Below are 19,666 nucleotides of genomic sequence, written 5' to 3'. Positions count from 1 at the left end.
GACCTGAATGAAGAGAGGAGCAAGCCATGGAAGATCTGGGGTAAGCACATTCCAGGACAAGGAGGCAATGCGTATGCAGGCATGTAGGTGGGTGGAGTATTTAAGGAAAAGCAAGGAGGTCAACGTGGCCAGAGTACTGAGTGAAGAAGAGTGTGGTATGACATGAGTTCAAGGAGCTAGCCAGGGGTCTGATCTTGTAAAGTCTTGAAGGCCAGAGTAAAGATGTGGATTATTCTAAATGAGTAGAGGGTTTTGAACTGGAAAAAGGCATGATCCAAATAATATCTGAATAAGATGACCTGGTATAGAGAATAGACTCAGGGGGGAGGGGATAAAGAAGAGAAACAGGGAGACCAGTTAGGAGACTGTCACAGTGGTCCAAATAAGAGATGTTTATGGCTTAGCTTAGGTTGGAAGTTTGGAGCAAGTGAAAAGTGGTTGAATTCAGGTTGTGTTTTGAGGGTGTAGCTAACAAGAATTGTAAATAGATTAGATGTGAGGTATGAAGGAAATAGTAACAAGGAGAGAAGTTGTTGATGATTATGTGTGCAACTGGGTAGTATCACTTAGAAGAAGGGGGCTGATGGGAGGAGCAGCTTTTGAGGGAATATCAGGACTTTGGTTTGATATCTTAGATGCCCTTTAGGTATCTAAGTGTCTGGACAGTGCTCAGACTGTACTTTCTATCCAGAGGTATCCAAAGCCACTTTAGATGCAAAATGTTTTAAGTTGACCTTTGCTGCTGCCAAAATAGTAGCCACTGGGGGCAGTCTGCAAGATGGCATCGTAGGTTTCTGAGGAAGAAATTAGAATACACAAAGGGGGAAATAGGTGTATAATTACATAATGAAGATTTCATGTTTAATTTTATGGGAAAAGCAATAATTAGTTGGCTTTTGGTTTTAAATGGAAATAGCCACTCATTGGGAAATAATTACTCTAATTTCAATTTATTTTACTTTAGATCATTCTGTGATGAAAGCAGTTATCAAAAAAGGTCTCCATAATGGAAGGAGTGCCAAATCAGAGGTATATAACATGTTTTAGTTCTCTCAGAAGAATTTCTCTTTAATGGCTTGTTTTTCTTTCTTTCTTTAAGAAAATTATCAAGGTACTTTCTGCCATCTTAAAACTAAGTTTTTAGTCAAATCAAATGGCTTTTCTGTTTTTGAAAATATTGTGTGATGCTTTAATTTAGGTTCCCAGAAATGCAGATTGAAAGCCTTTTATTAACTTAAAGTATCTTAATTTCCAATTAAGATCAAACCCTCATAAATTACCTGTAACTGAAATGGCATATTTATCATTTCTGTCTCAGTACTAGTGGATAACTTCTCCATCGTGAAGGAACCATCCAAAGCTGCTAGACAGAAAAAGAGAACTATAATTTTGGGAAGTGGTTGAAAAGGAAAAGTTACTATTAGAATTGGTAACTCTTTCTTGTTTTTAATGCTACTAGAACTTATACCCCTTATGTTTTCCGGTGTGCTAAAATTAAAACAGCCAATATTAACCGCATGCATATTAGGAGGCCTAGAATTATTTTGATACTTAAGAGAATTTATAGAATATAGATATAATAAATGAATTTAAAGAGATGTTAATATTAACCATATTAACCAACATGATTGTTTGAATTTCATAAAAAGTTCATTATTTTGAAAATATTTCCTGGTTGATGATTACTTCTAATACTTTGCAATTGAAATTTGGGGTGCACTTTGATGATAATTTTAGTAGTGGTGCTTTTGAGGGATGATTTTTTTTTTATATGAAGATTACCTTTTGTGCTATACGAAACAAAATTTCTTCCCAGTTCCAACCTTCCCATTGTTCCCTGATTCTTTCTTAGAAATTCTTACCTAAATTTTTGAATCAGATAATATCTTGTTTCTCTCAACGATAAAAAAAACTTGAAATATGTATTATCCTTATAAAAGACTTCTACAGACAAGTTTATTGACCTAGATGGAACATTTTAGGAAAACATTTTCTAAGTGTTTACTGTAATGTATATTTAAATTTCCAAATGATAGTTAACCCAGGATTTTACAACTAAGCCTATAATTTTGTTACCAAATATAATAAAAAGCTTTTAAAACCCTTTAACAATCAATGGTATAAGTATCACATTCTCCTGAATATATAAATTTGGTATACTTCGCTTCTACTGATAACGTTTGTATCGTTTCTAAGAGACCTTAACTTTTAATTTTCTGGAACATATTATCGTTAGTCACAAATAGTCTTTTTTTTTTTTTTTTTTTGGTGATAAGAAAGAATAGCAGGAGCAGCATTTGTTAAACCAAATCTAATATGAAACTGACTCTTTCTTGTGAGTAAATTTGAATTTTGAAATAGTAAAACAATAAGGTTTAATATAAAGCAAAATAAATTTTTTATGTTTATGATCTGCCAATTTCCCAGAAAAAGTTTTGTGGTGACTTTAGTTATATACCAGATATATTAAAATCACCAATGGACAGCACATATTTTACTCAGGTGCCATCTGAAAGTTTTAAAAATCTGTTGACATAATATCACTGAACTGTCCACTTTAAAATGGTTGAAATGATAAATTTTCTGTTTTGTGTATTTTACCACAGTTTTTTTAAAATGTGTTGTTTCAAGATTTTTAGGTTTTATGAAGGTATCGTATTAGCATAACAATGAAAAATTTAAAAGACCATCTCTAATCCTATTATCCTTTCAAGCATTGTTTACATTTTTATTTTTCTCTTCCTGTTGTCTATAAACATAATTCCACATAGCTTCAATATAATTTGTCATTCTTATCTTTTCATACTAAATTTAAATTTTATGATTCATTGTTATACTTTTTAACATTAGATTCAGAAGGTTTCATTGAGTTGGTCCATTTTTTAAATTGGTGAAAAATTGGAAATAACCTAAAATAAACTATTGTAAACATCTTCATAAATACAAGTTTTCTTTTTCTACTTAAAGATGTATGTTTTTGATTCTCCATTAATCAACTTGCTTCGACAATAGTGTATTAAATAGAAGTTGTTAAGAGTGTTTTTGAAGTCAAAAAAAAAGCTTATGATTTGTCTGCCAATTGTTATTTCAAGACAGTGATATTTTAATAATCAAATAGTACATACAAAGAAGTTAAGATTTGTGGTATCACACTAATTACATATTATTATTAAAATTTATATGATATGTAAAGCATTCTTAAAATAGCTAAGTTGCCTTTTGCTATAATATTAGAAATGGAAATATATATAAATAAACCATGTATATGTAAAACATAGTAGGAATTCTGTAATATTAGTACCTGGTGGTATATAATAAGGCATCATGGAATGAGAATAAAACAATTAAAAAAATTTTTTTTATTTAGCGTGATTAAACAAAGTGGAAATGTAACTGAAGTATACAAGCTCATTGAGCTATTTTAAGAGTAATTTTATTTCTTGGGCTATTTTTTTATTTGCCTCAGTTATTCGGAGACATAGAGGTAAGCCAAATCAATAGCTGGGTATATACTTAGATCCAGGTGAGTATAGGGGTAAGATAATGGTGTGAATTGTGTCACATTTATATTGTAATTATGTATGCCTAAAAAAGATGGGAACTTTTATTAGAAATTTTTTTTTATCTCCTAACACGAAAAGTGTAATTAAAAAAAATTTTAATACAAATGTATTTGCATTAGTTTCTGAAAGTAAAGGAAGGGTATACACATACAAACCACATGCATACAGACATTTTTTGGGGAGGGTAATTAAGTTAAAAAACAAAATAAAATAGCACAAAATGAACTGAGCTCCTATATATTTTTAAGAGGCATGTTAAATCACACAGGATCGTGTGGTGATTATCAATAAGCTACACTCTATGAAATAGTTATCCTATATTACCACATACACTCTATTTTACACTCCATCCTAATGCTGCTAAAATGTAGTAGAAAGCAGCAGCATAGCACAGGGAGATCAGCTCGGTGCTTTGCGATGACCTAGAGGGGTGGGATAGGGAGGGTGGGAGGGAGGCTCAAGAGGGAGGGGATATGGGGACATGTGTATGCATATGGCTGATTTGCTTTGTTGTGCAACAGAAACTAACGCAGAATTGTGAAGCAATTATACTCCAATAAAGATCTATTAAAATAAATAAATAAAATAACATGAAATATAGTAGATTTGAAGGATAAATATAACCATTTTAACCTATGATGTTTGTTTTCAGTAAATTCAAATTAAATATTTAAATGTGAATTTTAATATATGGCTTGTTCTAAATAAAATGTTAACACATAGGTCTAGTTTTTGCAACCAAATATTTCATATAAAGATACTTGCCTCTTTACTACTGAAATATAGGATAAGTCTCCACATTTCACTCTTTTATCCAGTGGGTTTCATTTGTTTTTTTGTGTGTTGTCTATATGAAATCAAAGGAGCAGTGAAGGTTGACAGGCTTATAGGAGAGTAACATTGACTCACCTACCACCCAGCAACTTGCAGTCTTATAACTTTTATTGTTTTTACATAGAAAAGTTCATCTTAAATTGAAATTTTGGTCTAATTCTGAAGATTCTGTTTGGCAGAAGTCATGGGTGTACCTGTGTTTCGCTATCCTTGAGATTCAGAAATGCCAAAGGTGTTCTAAGATTCAATAAACTTGAGTGTTTCTGTATGATACATAAAATGTATCATACTTTGGGATTTTTAAAAAATTTATTTTTCCATTTCTGCACATCTCAATACTTTTGTTTTAGTTAAAATAACTTGTTACTGTAGAGAACTTATACTTTTAAAAAATGCTGGCTTACGTAAAACCTTTTTACAAAACGATCCTTTTTTTAATGGCCTTGGCATCATCGTCCAGTGCCTGTTTGATTCCTTTCAAACTATACACGTTTGAGAGTTGCTCTGTAGACCTTTGGTGCATCTTGATTCCTTCTTTCGTGCTTTGTCAAACATAGGATTGGCCACAAAGAAACCTGTAAGTAATGGAAGGAAACACTCTGCTGGTAAAGAGTGTTATGGTCCTGAACCTCTACCACCTGGTGTGTCTGGTTTCCTGCCGTGGCGTACTGCAGAACATGCAAAAAGCAACAGGTAATGTGTTTGCATTCCCTGTCTTTTTCAGTTGTTCAGAATTCTTTATTTTGGAACTTCTATTACGTGAGCGGTCTCTGGTGCTTTCTATAGAGGAAAAAAGATAACTCACACATGGCATATGCCTAATGAGCCCTCTAAGGAAGAAAAACAAAAAGTAATTGGGAGTTTCAAGTTGTTTCTCAAGTGTCACAACAGAGGTAACCCCGTGGGAGTCATGAGGAGACTAAAATTATCTCCAATTGTGCAGGTGAGAAAAGTTTCACTAAAGGCAGGTGTAGTTGAGCCAAGCCTTACAGCACAGAAGTAGGAATTTGGATATGTACGAATGGGAAAAAAGACATTTTAGGCATGGGAAGTAGTTTAATGCAGAATGGATGAGAAATCTGCATTAGACTTATTCTAAATCAACTGGCTTATTAACTCAGTAAATCAGATTTAGTGAGTCAAACTAGCTTTAGCTGATTACTTATCCAGGGGATAGCTGTTCATAGTAATTTTTGTCATAGAACAGTAAATAAAATTGTTGAATTATAGCTTTAGGCTTGCTAAGTGAAATAGATTGCTCTAGATGATTTTCAAGTGACTTACTTGGTAGTATTCATGAAATTGGGGGTTAACAATTGCTTCAGAAAACAAAGAGAATTGATTTTAAATAGTACTTGAAGGAGTTACTGTGTAAAGTATCTGTTCAGTAGCTCATGTTAAATGGATGTTTATAATCCCTATTGGACAACCAACTAATTTTTTGCAAATGGTAATGTGAATTGCTGTTGCATAAACTATAGTGTTGAATCCCCAGTCTTTGTACTTGAGTTTAACAACTCTGTGGTTTCCTATCTTCTTGGTGAGACACTTAATCTCAGGTCCATCCTCGTCACACAGAGTGGTAAATTAGAGAACGATTAATATCACCATTTAAAGAAGTGAGACTGAAATCTCAACCATCCTGAACATAGGAACTGAAGGGGCCTCTCAGCAGTTCAGAGAGTCATCACCAAGCCAGTCGGCTGAATTCTGTTCAGTTTTCTCTGTAGCAGAGCCCTCCAGGTCCTTCTTTTGAGCTTATTTATTTTTATACACAATTCTGTATGGATACTGTACATAATACTAAATAGTTGTATTAACTGGATTTAACTGGTGATGTATTTACATCAAGGTCTAACTTCGTTTTGTTGATATCCTTTTAGGGGCTTTCCATTCATCAAACTCGTGATGTATGTAGTCAGGTGCAGGTATGTAGCTATCATATTTATGATATGTAGGGGTCGAATTGGGAAAGGTGGGTGGTCATTCTTTTTGCTTTTTAAACTGACAGAGCCTTACAAGAAGCATTTCCCTCTCTGAAATAAATCCATGTAAAACTTGTCTGGTCGCTCTCCCGATGCAACTGTGTAGTTGTGTGGATTTTGCACACAACTGGCAGCCTTGTGGTTATGTCTGTAAACAAGGAAGCCTGTTCTTCAGTCCGCAAATCAGCTGTTACCCAGTGAAACGAACCTGACTGCCATTTCTGACCCCTCACATGGAGCTGTCATACTCAAGAATGTTCATATGTTTTCAAGAAATGTTGTTTGCAGGCTATATGTACAAATTCCTGATCTGAAAGCCAATATAAAGCAACATCTCCCAAACCTCTGCTCTCTCACCAAGGCCACACACATTCCCTCGCTTATGGCCTCATGGCAAGCTAATACTGTCAGTATCAGATTCTCCTTCCCGTGGTCTTGGGAGACTGCATAGTTGCTCTGTGAAAGGCACCACTGCTGAGATTGAGAGAAGAGCACCTTGGGTGTCAGTCCTGCCCTTGCATGCCCAGAGGGAGGGGTGTGCGCCTCGTTCTCCTGTTGGGAATTTCCTATGCTGCAGGTTTGCTGCTTGTTGTGAAAATGATGTCCTAGTGACTTGTCTTCTGCGTAGTTATATAATCCCAGCACACTTCTGTATGATCTGTAGACTTTTATGGGGTTGTGGCCAGGTCAGTTTTTAAATGTTTGGAAATGTCCTATGGAACAACATTGCAGTGGCAGTGACGCTTGACAGGAGAATTGTATTACTGTTACCCTAGTTTTGGCTTAAGGGTGATGAGAAGATGAAATTTTTGATGGGTCAGTTTTAGTTGTGTATGTGTATGTGATTTATTTTTTAAAATTCTAATGTCTGTTTTTCACAGCTTAGATATGTTGACTTTCTGATTATTCATCAGTCCCTTTACTGATGTATTTTCCTCCAAAAAACTACATTTTCTTCCAGACTGTTTTCGTCTGATGGTAAAGAATAAATTTTTCATTTGCAGTATAAAGTTGATCTGAGAAAAAATGTTTACCTTGGCTCTTCACTTGGCTTCTGTGAAAGAAACTTAATAAAATGATATGGGCAATTACCATTACTAATCCTAACCATGTACAACAGAGGTCTGTACAGTAACATAGCAAAAATAAGTTACTGTACTTTTACTTAGTCATTGCCTGTTTTAGACTAAGGAGCAGTGAGAGACATTTATAAATAATGATACCTCAGATCACTTTTGTTAAATGTCCTCTAATATTTGGATATTTGGTATCTGGCTTGTGTTATCTTTTATACAATCTTGTCTTCTTTCTTTGCACTTCAGTTTAACAACTCTGTGGTTTCCTATCTTCTTCTTGTGACACTCAGGTCCATCAGAATTTCCTGTGACTGTGACAGTAGAGAGTCCTTCCTCCTCAGAAATCGAAGAGGTTGGTGCTTCCTCAGAAGGTGTTCAGGAAGAGCCAGAGAAAATCCGTTTGAAACAAGAAGCATTGCCGGTACAAAGTTATCACTTTAAAGCTATAGAGAAGATTATTTTTCAAATGGAAGCCTGATTGCAATACTACACAGCTTGTGTGAGGGTTCTGTTTTCTCCTCCCATCTGTATTGTATCCCCTTGAATGGTTCCTTAAGCTTAGACCAAGGTGAATGGTGGACATTTGAACTCTAAGAAATAAAAATCAAAACATGTCGTTAGTAATATAATTTCCTTTCCTTATAACCTTAGGATATTAGATTTAGGGAGAACCTTAGTGATCATAAGATAAAGAAATTGAGTTCTGAATGAATATAGTCAGCTGATTCAGTGCTCTTGTTTTATAGAGGAGAAAACTGACAGTTCTAGTTGAACTCTCTTTTTATAAGAGGAAAATATGGCCTCATTTTAAATAAAAGTAAAGTTGAAAAAAGTTTTGATGTTGATATTCTCCTTTCCTAAAATAAAAAATATCAACAAGCTACATTATATTACCTAATAAACCTGACATCTAATGTCATTCCATACTTTTGTTTGTATGGACAGAAAAGAAAAATTGATTTTCATAAGAAATTTTTGCACCTCAAAAATAATATATTTATTTTATTTCAACTTTAATGCAGAGCTGAACATTTCTAGTAAATAAGGGAACACCATTTGGGGGAACCTTGCCTTGTGCTACAAAGTCCATGTTTAATTTTTAAAAATTACTTAATATGATTTTCTTTTCGTATGAATCATGAAACTTGACAGGTTTCAGAACTAATTATCCCATTATTGTAGGACTATGGTAATTACTCTTTGATTTTCAAAAGAGAAAGTTAGATTTTTATTTTTTTAATTAAAATTAATGATAATATAGAGAAATTTCAAGAAAAGAACTTAGAAAATTATGAAATGTTAGAGTAGGAGAAATCTATAGTTCATGTAGAGTTACCCCCTTTCATTTTATAAATGAGCACCTACAATTTGTAGCACATAAGTGGTTTCTTAGTAAATTGCAGAGTACGACAAGGCCCTAGAGCATCTCACCTGCATTCCTTGTCATTTTAGATGTGTTGTATTCATTTCCTTCACGAGTAGACCAGGAGATTGTATTTCTAAAAGCAGTGATAGACACTGGGGAAGACCAAGAAGTTTAAACACTGGGACCACAGAATAGCAGATTCAGAATGCACTGAGAACCCTTTCAGCTCTTCTCCGTTTTGACAAGACACTACAAGGATAGTGTCAAAGTGTTTAAGTATATAAGCACACAACAGTCAAGAGATTTCAACATAGTTTTGAAAGACGGAAGACAAGTGGAAGAGCGTGAAACTGAAGCAGTAGAACAGAGGAAAAGCATCACCTAGAATATGCACAGGGACCACCTGCAACTGAGGAGGATTCTGACCCCACCTGCAGAAGTAGCCCCATGCTCAGGTGCGCATGTAGGAGAGAGGGTGGAGTTAGTTAAAAGTGTGACTGAAATAGGGGAGCTCATTGAAGGGTTGTGTTTGGAGGAGTGGACTCCCAGTCCCGCCCTCATGCTCCTGAAATGAGATGATTTCATTTTGAAAACAGTGAAACGGGAGAACTAGGGCAGCTAGTGTGAGTTTTTACACCCTAGAAAAGAGTGTTTTGGGGGGATCCTATTACAGTTACTCCCCACTTCTTCTTGCATGAAAAGCCAATCAATCATTGACTTCAGGGAGCTTCCTGCACTCATTCTTAAATAGAAAATAACTGTCATTTGCTTGATAGTTGAGTAAAGCTTACAACATGAGAGAGGGGGAAAAAGTGAAAACATATCCTAGTAGGACCAGGGACAATTTAGGGAACAAAATAATTCAAGAAAAAACCCTAATTAGTATCCTGAGAGAGGTTTAAAAAGAGCTAGCAACTATAAAATAAGACTAGTGTGTTAATTAAAAAGAGAATGGTCAGAAAGAAGCAAGAGAGGTCTCTTGGAAATGAAAATATGGTTGCTGAAATAAATTCAGTAGGAATTAAAAAAATTTCCCAGTATATAAAAAAGAAAGACAGAATGGAAAATGTGATAGAAATATGTTAGAGAGGCTGAATCTGGGAGATCCAACATGTTACTATTAGAAACTCCAGACCCAGAAAAAAAATGGAGGGAAGCTGTCAAAGGCAAGAAAATTCCCCCACAGCTGAAAGTAGACATCAGGCCTCAGATTGAAAGTAGTTACTCAAGTTTTGAGCAAGATGAACAAAAATAGACTCATACCTAGGCACCCTTCATTGTGAAGTTTTAAAATACTGAAAAAATAAAATAAAATAGAATAAAATACTGAGAGGATGCATCCATTCCAGAGAGAAAAATACTGGTCACATAAAAAAAAAGAGTTAAAATCTGACTTTACCATAGTTGTCATCAGCACCACGGATCCTGGAAGACATTAGAAAGATACCTCCAAAGAATTTCAGGCACATAATTTTCACCCTAGGGTTTTGTATCCAGCCAAACTATGTCATAAGTGGAGGCTGAATAAGATATTTTGTACACAAAGAAATTTGAAAAATTTACCTCCTGTGCTACACCTTAAGCTATTTATAGAAATAATCCAGCAAAATGAGGGAATAAACCAAGAAGGCAGGTAATAGGGGATTCAGTGCAGAGAGCAGCTAGTCTAGATTGGAGAGGCTTCTATTCATTGTGTGATGAGAGCTTAGAAACACCTTGAGGCATATTTTACTTACTATGTATTAGGCACTGTTGGAAGGGAGGAGGGAGAGGAAGAGGAGAAGGAACTTGAACTCCAGAGGAGAAAAGGCTATACTGACATAAACATGAAGCAAACTAAACTATGGTGGATTTTTAACGTACCATTGGTGAGCAAGAGAAGAATCCACTTAAACTTGACACTATAGATGTCCCCCTTTTCAGTGACATACAGGGGTAATGACCACCTATCTAATTTGTTGTCCAAACTAGAACACTTTAATAGTGTAAGGAGGCGCTATAATGCTGTAACATCAGGACAACAGGTATAACTGGAACAGCCCACGGTGGCTTGGGGTATGTGGTCACCCTACACAAGGGCAGTGACACTGACCCAGTATAGAAGGAGATATAGTCTATACACAGAGACACAGTACATCTGCAGTGGGCAGTATTAATTTAATTGTAATAATGGCAATACTGTCTTGGTTTGCAGCTTTTATTGTCAACTTGCATGTAATCACAAGTAACTAACCTAAACTATAATCAGTATGTATTAGTATTAACTTGGTATGTACTGAAATGTATTGTGTACTAGTATATACTTAGTATATATTAGGCTCTAAGTGTTTTTGCAAATATTAACTCATTTAATCCTCTGAATAGCCTTATGAGGTTGGTGCTAATATCATTCCCACTTTTGAGAACAGGAAGCTAAGACAGGGAAGGAACTTGCCTAGGCTGTACGTAATTTAGAGTTGGATCGAGGCTTTGAGTTTAACCTCTCTGCCTGTTCTCTTAAACCTTACTCCGTACTGACTCCCAAATAACAGAAGACTTAACTGCACATAGAACAGAATATAAATTTCAACTTTGACAACATAAAAACTAGGTTTGGAAGGTAGACAGGAGGTAGAAAAAAGGGAAGATGGTATGAATGTCCTCATTTTAGAAAGCGTGATGTTGAGAGAGTTTATAGTTGATCAACAATGTAGGTTTTTAAGTATATTACTACAAGTCAAAGAGATTATGAGCAGTGGAATAACTAATGATGACATAACTTTACTGGGCAGTGTGGACATAGGAAAGAGTGTAAAGGAACTAAACTTACTTACTTAGTAAATTAGAAGATGAACAGATAATGCCTCAAATTTAGTCAGAAAATAGTCATATAAGAGAGTTACTTGGAAATGGAGAAGAATTCAAAATAATAATAGTTGGACTTCCCTGGTGGCGCAGTGGTTAAGAATCTGCCTGCCAAGACAGGGGACACGGGTTCAAGCCCTGGTCCAGGAAGATCCCACATGCCACGGAGCAGCAAAGTCCGTGCACCACAAGTACGGAGCCTGCGCTCTAGAGCCTGTGAGCCACAACTACTGAGCCCACGTGCCACAACTACTGAGCCCACGTGCCACAACTACTGAAGCCTGCGTGCCTAGATCCTGTGCTCCACAAGAAGAGAAGCCACCACAATGAAGAGTAGCCCCAGCTCTCCGCAACTAGAGAAAGCCTGCATGCAGCAACGAAGACCCAACACAGCCAAAAATAAATTTAAAAAAATAAAAATAAAAAAATAACAATAGTTGACATAAACCTCATAAAAAGAAAATACAAACAGCCGGTAAACACGGAAAAGTTTACTACTTCATTAAGTAATAAGAGAAAAGTGAGTCAAAACCAATGAAACTACATGCCAATCAGATCGACAGATACATAAATAAAGTCTGGTAGTATCAGGTATTGTAGACCTGGAGTACTATGGGAATCTTCTACCCTGCTTATACTGGAGTATAAATCGACACAACTACTTTGGAAAGCGTTTAGCACTCTCCATCAACTGAAGGTATATAAATAGCCTGTGACCCAGCAGCCCTCACCCCCGCCCTGTGTAAATGCACCAGAATAACCAGTACAGCAGGATTCCTGTCCATGATTTGCATTAGCACAAACTGAAAACAAACCAAATGTCCATTAAGAGTCAAAAATTAAATAAATTATGTGTATTTGTACAGTGGGAAAACTATCAAGTAATAAAATTGAATGAACTAGAGCTACAGGCAGCAATGTGGATGAATTTTTTAAACCAATGTTGAGTGAAAGAAATAAGATAGAAAAGACTTCATATACTATGATCCTCTACATAAAGTTAGATGTTGACAAAACTAAACTCTTTTGTTAGGGTTGCATGCAGGTTAAAGGAAATGATTGTCAAGAAATGAGGATGGGGCTTTCCTGGTGGGGCAGTGGTTGAGAGTCTGCCTGCTGATGCAGGGGACACGTGTTCCGGCCCTGGTCTGGGAGGATCCCACATGCCACGGAGCAGCTAGGCCCGTGAGCCACAATTACTGAGCCTGCGAGTCTGGAGCTTGTGCTCCGCAACAAGAGAGGCCGCGGTAGTGAGAGGCTTGTGCACCGCGATGAAGAGTGGCCCCCGCTTGCCGCAACTAGAGGGAGCCCTCGCACAGAAACGAGGACCCAGCACAGCCATAAATAAATAAATAAATAAATAATTTTTTAAAAAAAAGAAGTGAGGATGGTGTTTATCTGGGAAGAGGGAAGGAGCTTGTGATGAGAAAAGGATATGGGGGGGTTTTTGAGATGCTGACAAGTATCAATACTTTCAGATTTCAGTAGTGGTTATGTAAGTATTCTCTTTTTATTTGTCACATTGACAGTTTTGTCCTGTGCACTTCTCAGTACGCATATCGTATTTTACAATTAAAAACCTGCGTAAAGAATCGGTCGCTTCTTGAGTGCTGGATGTGGGAGTCGGATGAGACTATTTCATTTTAAGCCCTTCACTACTGTTTGCGTTCGCATGTTCATTCATTCAGCATTAATTGAACATATTCTATGTACCAAGCACTCTTTTAATTTTATATGTGTTTTTTAACTCATGTAATCCTCACAAGAGCTCTGTGATATGGGAGCTTATCTCCATTTTATAGATGAGGAAGTTGAGGCCTAGAGTTACAGAACTTGTCCAAGGTTATATAGATAATGGGTAGTGCCAGGCCCATTTGCCTCAGAGAATCTGAATTTTTACAATATAATCTAAAAGAGAAATTTAATTACTAATTATAAGCAAAAAAATTGCACATTAAAGAAGATGACAAGTTTTTATCTATCCAGTTAGAGAAAAACATACAGTCTGTCTTTCACACACGTACATCTTGTATTGGCAGGGATTTTCCTTATTAAGCAATTATTTATTGACCGTCTATGTTGTGCTAGGCACAGGTGCTGGGGATAAACACTTAATAAAATACACCCCCTATCTTCAAATAACTTGCACTCTAAGTGAGGAAGTAAGCCAACAGTTATAGTAGAGTGTGGTAGCCCCCAAGCTGTAAGCTTAATCAGCTTTCTGCTTATCGGAGAACTGCTTGTCTCTTTCTTGGTATGCACTCCTGACTCTGTGGTTTTGAGCATAAAAAAGGAAAATGGCTGGAGGCCAGTTTCGTTCCAGGAGCCTGCTCTGGATCTAAAGAGCCCCTGGTTGTTCCCCAGAAGAAGGATGTGCTGCCCTAAAGGGAAAGTCTGTATCTCCAAAGAATGGCCCATAAGGCATGCTGACGCATAGACAGGTGGCGACAGGATTATGTGAAAAACAAGGTTTACTGATTTATTGCCTTCTTTCTGTTCCTTAACTAACCTATATATATGATCATGTTCTTTGAATAAACTTGCCTTGCAACCATCAGTTGTCTTGGCCCTTCTGATCCCATACTGGTGCTTTTCAGTTCCTTACCCCTCACCGCCAGGAACTCTTAGCTTTCTGCAGCCGGTCTGTGGCAAGTGGCGCCCGAACAGGGACCTGAGTGCGTGAGGCATTTTGGAAGATTTCAGGTAAGTAGAACTCTCGAGTGAGATAGTGTGGCCACAAAAAGAAAAGAATTTTAATTTTAGGACGGTAACTCGAGAAAGAGTCAGAAGTAAAATAATATGGGACAAAAGGGCTCTAAGGAGCGTGATTTATTTGCTCAGGTTCTGCTTTCAATGTTAAAAGCTCGTGGAATTAAGGTTACTACCTCACAACTTCTGGAATTTTTGCAGTTAGTATATGATGCTTGTCCCTGGTTTCCTGAAGGAGGATCAGTGGATTTAGCGATTTGGACTCGTGTAGGAGATGAATTATCCAAATATCATGAAGCAGATGGACCATCTTCAGTTCCAAAATTAACAGCTAAATCTGTGGAACATATTGCTGCAGTAGCTACTGCTCCTCCTTTGCCACCGAGAGTAAAAAGTGTTAATTCACTTGACGATGATGATTTTTCTTTTGATCTAGCGGATGAAGAAGCCAAATATGAGGCTGAAAAATATCCTGATGAAAATATTCTTCCACGGTTACAGCAATTACATGTCTCTGTCCCTATCCCTTCTAAGCTTAGTCCTTTGCAACAAGCAGTACGGGGAGCTCTTAATAGAGGGGAGGATCCTTTGTTCTGCTGCCCGGTGGTGGAATGACCCAATCCTCAAAATCCACAACAAAATAATCGGGAATATCAGCCTCTCTCTTTTAAGGTTTTAAAAGATTTAAAGGCAGCTTGTGCGCAATATGGGCCTATAGCCCCTTTTACTGTTACTATGTTAGATACTATTGCAACAGAGGCTTTGCCTCCGGCAGACTGGAAATCTATTGCTCATGCTTGTCTCACTGGTGGCAATTATTTACTTTGGAAATCAGAATATTACGAGAAGCCTGCAGAGCAAGCAGAAAGAAATACTGCACATAATGTGCCAGTAAGTTATGAAATGTTAATTGGAGAGGGCCAATATCAATCTTTACAGGATCAATTGGCTTTCCCTTTTGTGGCCTATGCCCAGATTAATCATATAGCTCTCCATGCATGGAAACATTTACCTGCCTCTGCTAGGACTGAAGACCTTGCAAAAATAAGGCAAGGGGCAGATGAACCTTATGCTGATTTTGTGGATAGATTATTACAGGCAGTTAGTAGAATTATTTCTGATGGTCCTTCTGGAACAATTATTGTCAAGCAATTGGCTTTCGAGAATGCTAATAATATTTGTCAAGCAGCTATACGTCCATGGAAAAAGAAAGGAAATTTAGAGGATTATATCCGAGTTTGTTCTGATATTGGGTCATCTTACTTACAGGGAGCAGCTATAGCTGCAGCCCTAACTAAGGCCGGATTTGGGCCAAATGCTAAAAACAAGAACTGTTTTAAATGTGGGAAACCAGGCCATTTTGCAAAAAGTTGTACTGCTGATAATTCTGGTATGCCTGTCGCAAATTCAGTATCTCAAGCTAAACCTCCTCCTCCCACAGTTTGTCCCCGATGCCAAAGAGGACAGCATTGGGCTAAAAAATGTCGTTCCATGACTCATAAAGATGGAACTCCCTTGTCGAAAAACTTCCGGAGGGGCCTGCTCCGGCCCCATCAAACAATTGGAGCAATGTCAATAATCTCCCCACAACCTGCTCCACCATCTCCAGCCCAGCCCTTTGTTCCTCAGGGAATGGAATCTCCGCCCTTCAAAGGGCCACGCCAAACAGTGCAGGACTGGACCTCTGTGCCTCCACCCAATTCTTATTAACCTCTGATATGGGACCACAGGCTCTTCCTACGGGAACTTTTGGGCCTCTTCCCCAGGGAACAGTTGGTATAATCCTTGGAAGAAGCAGTATGTCTATGAAAGGCTTAACTGTTATTCCTGGGGTGATTGATGCTGATTATGAGGGGGAATTAAAAGTTATGGTTCAAACATCAAAAGAATCTTTTCTTATCACACCCGGTATGCGAATAGCTCAGCTTTTATTAATTCCATACATACCGGAAGGTAAAATTTTACAACATAACAAAAGAGGAACTGGGGCTTTCGGTTCCTCTGATGCAGTTTATTGGATTCAACAAATTGGTAGGGAAAGACCACAATTGGTATTAAAAATAAATGGAAGGCCTTTCTCTGGGTTATTGGATACTGGTGCTGATGTTTCTGTTATTTCATTTATACATTGGCCAAAAAATTGGCCCATACACCAAACAATTACACAGTTACAAGGTATTGGTCAATCTAATTCTGCACAACAAAGTTCGCAATACTTGCATTGGCAGGATGCTAAAGGTAATCAAGGAATATTTAAACCTTACGTATTGCCCGGATTGCCAGTTAACCTTTGGGGAAGAGATATATTACAACAAATGGGAATCTTGTTGCTTAGTCCCAACCCTACTGTTACTAATATGTTATTAAATCAAGGATATGATCCTAGGAATGGATTAGGAAAAAATCAACAGGGAGATAAATTACCCTTACAAATTGATAATAAACGGGATAAAACAGGCTTGGGTTTTTTCTAGGGGCCTTGGATTCTCCTCCACCACATGCTGACCCTATAACTTGGACTTCTGATAATCCTGTCTGGGTGGACCAATGGCCCCTTACTAAGGAGAAATTAATGGCTGCCCATAATATAATTAATGAACAGCTTGCTTTGGGCAGACTAGAAAAGTCCAATAGCCCTTGGAATACTCCTATATTTGTTATTAAGAAAAAATCAGGAAAATATCGTTTATTGCAAGATTTACGTGCTGTTAATCAAACTATGGTAATTATGGGAGCTCTACAACCAGGTTTGCCTTCTCCTGCAGCCATCCCTAAGAACTATATGATTATTATTATTGATCTTAAGGATTGTTTCTTTACTATTCCTCTTTTTCCAGCTGATAAATTGCGATTTGCTTTTAGCATACCCTCTTTAAATTTTATAGAACCTATGCAACGCTATCAATGGAAAATGCTGCCTCAGGGTATGGCTAATAGTCCTACTTTATGTCAACAGTTTGTAGCTCAAGTTATTTCACCTGTTCGTAAACAGTTCCCTCAGATATATTTTATTCATTATATGGATGATTTATTACTTGCTTATTCTGATAAACATATTCTACTTAAGGCCTATAATTCCCTTCAAAGTCATTTATCTCGATCAGGGTTAGTCATTGCTGCTGATAAAGTACAGATGAACCCACCTTTCTCATATCTTGGTAAGTATATCACAAATTATAATATTACACCTCAAAAGATAGAAATAAGGACTGACATTCTTAAAACTTTGAATGATTTTCAAAAGTTATTAGGAGATATTAATTGGCTGCGACCTTCATTAAAATTAACTACAGGTCAATTACAACCTCTTTTTAATATCCTAAAAGGAAGTCCTGATCCTTCTTCCCCTCGCATTTTAACTTCTGATGCTCAACAAGCACTCAAGCTTGTAAACAAAGCGATACAATCTGCTCAGCTAACTAGAGTTGAGCCTTCTTTACCTATATTGTTAATAATCTGTGCTACTGCACATACCCCTACCGCCTTATTATGGCAAGAAACAGGAATTCTTGAATGGATTCATATGAAAAATACGCCTAATAAAGTTATTACACCCTATTATGAGTTAGTAGCAACCCTTGTTCACTTAGGTGGCAGAAGAAATATCCAGTTGGTTGGATATGAGCCAAATTTAATTATTATACCTTGTACTGCTTATCAGTATTCTTGGCTTTTGTTTGCCTCTGATTTTTGGGCTCTTGCTTTTGCTGGATATTCAGGAACTATTGATAATCATTACCCTTCTAATAAACTTCTTCATTTTGCCACTCAGCATCTATTTATTTTTCCTAAAACTATTTGTTCAACTCCTATTCTTAATGCCCCAAATGTTTTTACTGATGGTTCTGCCAATGGTGTTGCTGTGGTTATTTCTGATGACTTAATCCATAAAGAACAAACAGATCATACTTCTGCCCAACGAGTTGAATTGCATGCGATTTCCTTAGCTTTTCAAATCTTTTCACATTGTTCTTTTAATCTTTATACGGATAGCCATTATTTGGTTACTATTTTATGTAACATAGAAACCGCTATTATTGGAAATACAGTCGATTCTCAATTGTTTCAAACTTTCTTTCAATTACAAAAGGTTATTCGTCAGCATGACTTTCCTGTAGCCATATTACATATTTGAGCCCATTCAGGCCTCCCTGGCCCATTGTCTTTGGGAAATCAATTGGCTGACGAAAATACAAAGACTATAGCCTTAAGTTTATCTCAACCTCAGGATCTTGCTACACAATCACATAATTTACATCATCAATCTGCTGCTATGCTTCAAAAGCAGTTTTCTATTTCCAGAGAAACAGCTCGATACATTGTTAAGTCTTGCTCTAAATGCTTACCCCACCTTCCTGTTCCACAATTTGGAGTCAATCCTCGGGGTTTACTCCCTCATCATCTTTGGCAAATGGATGTTACTCATATACCCTCTTTTGGTAAGTTACAATTTGTTCATGTAACTGTTGATACTTACTCTAATTTTATATGTGCTACGCCTTTGGCTGGGAAATCTAAATATGTAATTACTCATTTGTTTCATTGTTTTGCATCTATGGGAATTCCTAAAGCTTTAAAAACAGACAATGCCCCAGGATATACGAGTAAAGCTTTTGCTAATTTTTGTGCAACTTTCCATATTTCGCATAAAATAGGCATTCCCTACAATCCTCAGGGCCAAGGTATTGTAGAACGTGCCAACCAACAATTAAAAATTACATTACAAAAAATAAAAAGGGGGGAATATGATAGATCCCCTCAGATTATGTTAAATCATGCTTTATTTATTTTAAATTTTTTAACTTTGGATGCATTTGGCCACACGCCTTATGAACGATTGTTTACAGGTCTTTCTGGAACACCTCCGGAAAAGGCGCTTGTTAAATGGAAAGATCCTATGACTAACCTTTGGCATGGACCAGACCCTGTTTTAGTATGGGGACGGGGCCATGTTTGTGTTTTTCCTAGGGAAGCAGACTCTCCTCGGTGGCTCCCGGAGCGCTTGGTTCGACATTACCATGCCAATGAACGCCCTGACTCGAAGAATGCGTCGCCTGAGGCTCTCGCAATCTGACGCAACACAGTCCAACCGGTTTCCCCGACGGATGAGAAGAATGCGGCGACGGAATAGGAGACAACTTGTCAGGGAGGCGAAGGGAGATCGAAATCAGATTACTTGGTATCAATTACAATGCTTAGTGTTTCAGGCACGAAGAATTATGGAGGAAAGTGCTCATCCTCGTGCTCCTCTTACCCTTTTTTTTTAGCCATGATAGCTGTATTGGCAGC

At 37.1% G+C, this 19,666-nt stretch overlaps 1 pseudogene; it reads left to right on the top strand.

Moving 5' to 3' along the window:
- The window catches only part of LOC133086963 (centrosomal protein of 78 kDa-like), a 52,308-nt pseudogene that overhangs the window by 15,320 nt on the left and 17,322 nt on the right, over positions 1–19,666 (top strand).

This window comes from Eubalaena glacialis, chromosome 3, assembly GCF_028564815.1.
Source record: "Eubalaena glacialis isolate mEubGla1 chromosome 3, mEubGla1.1.hap2.+ XY, whole genome shotgun sequence".
NCBI lineage: Eukaryota > Metazoa > Chordata > Mammalia > Artiodactyla > Balaenidae > Eubalaena > Eubalaena glacialis.
Note: the sequence above shows the minus strand (reverse complement) of the source record. Positions and strands in the feature narration are given on the sequence as shown.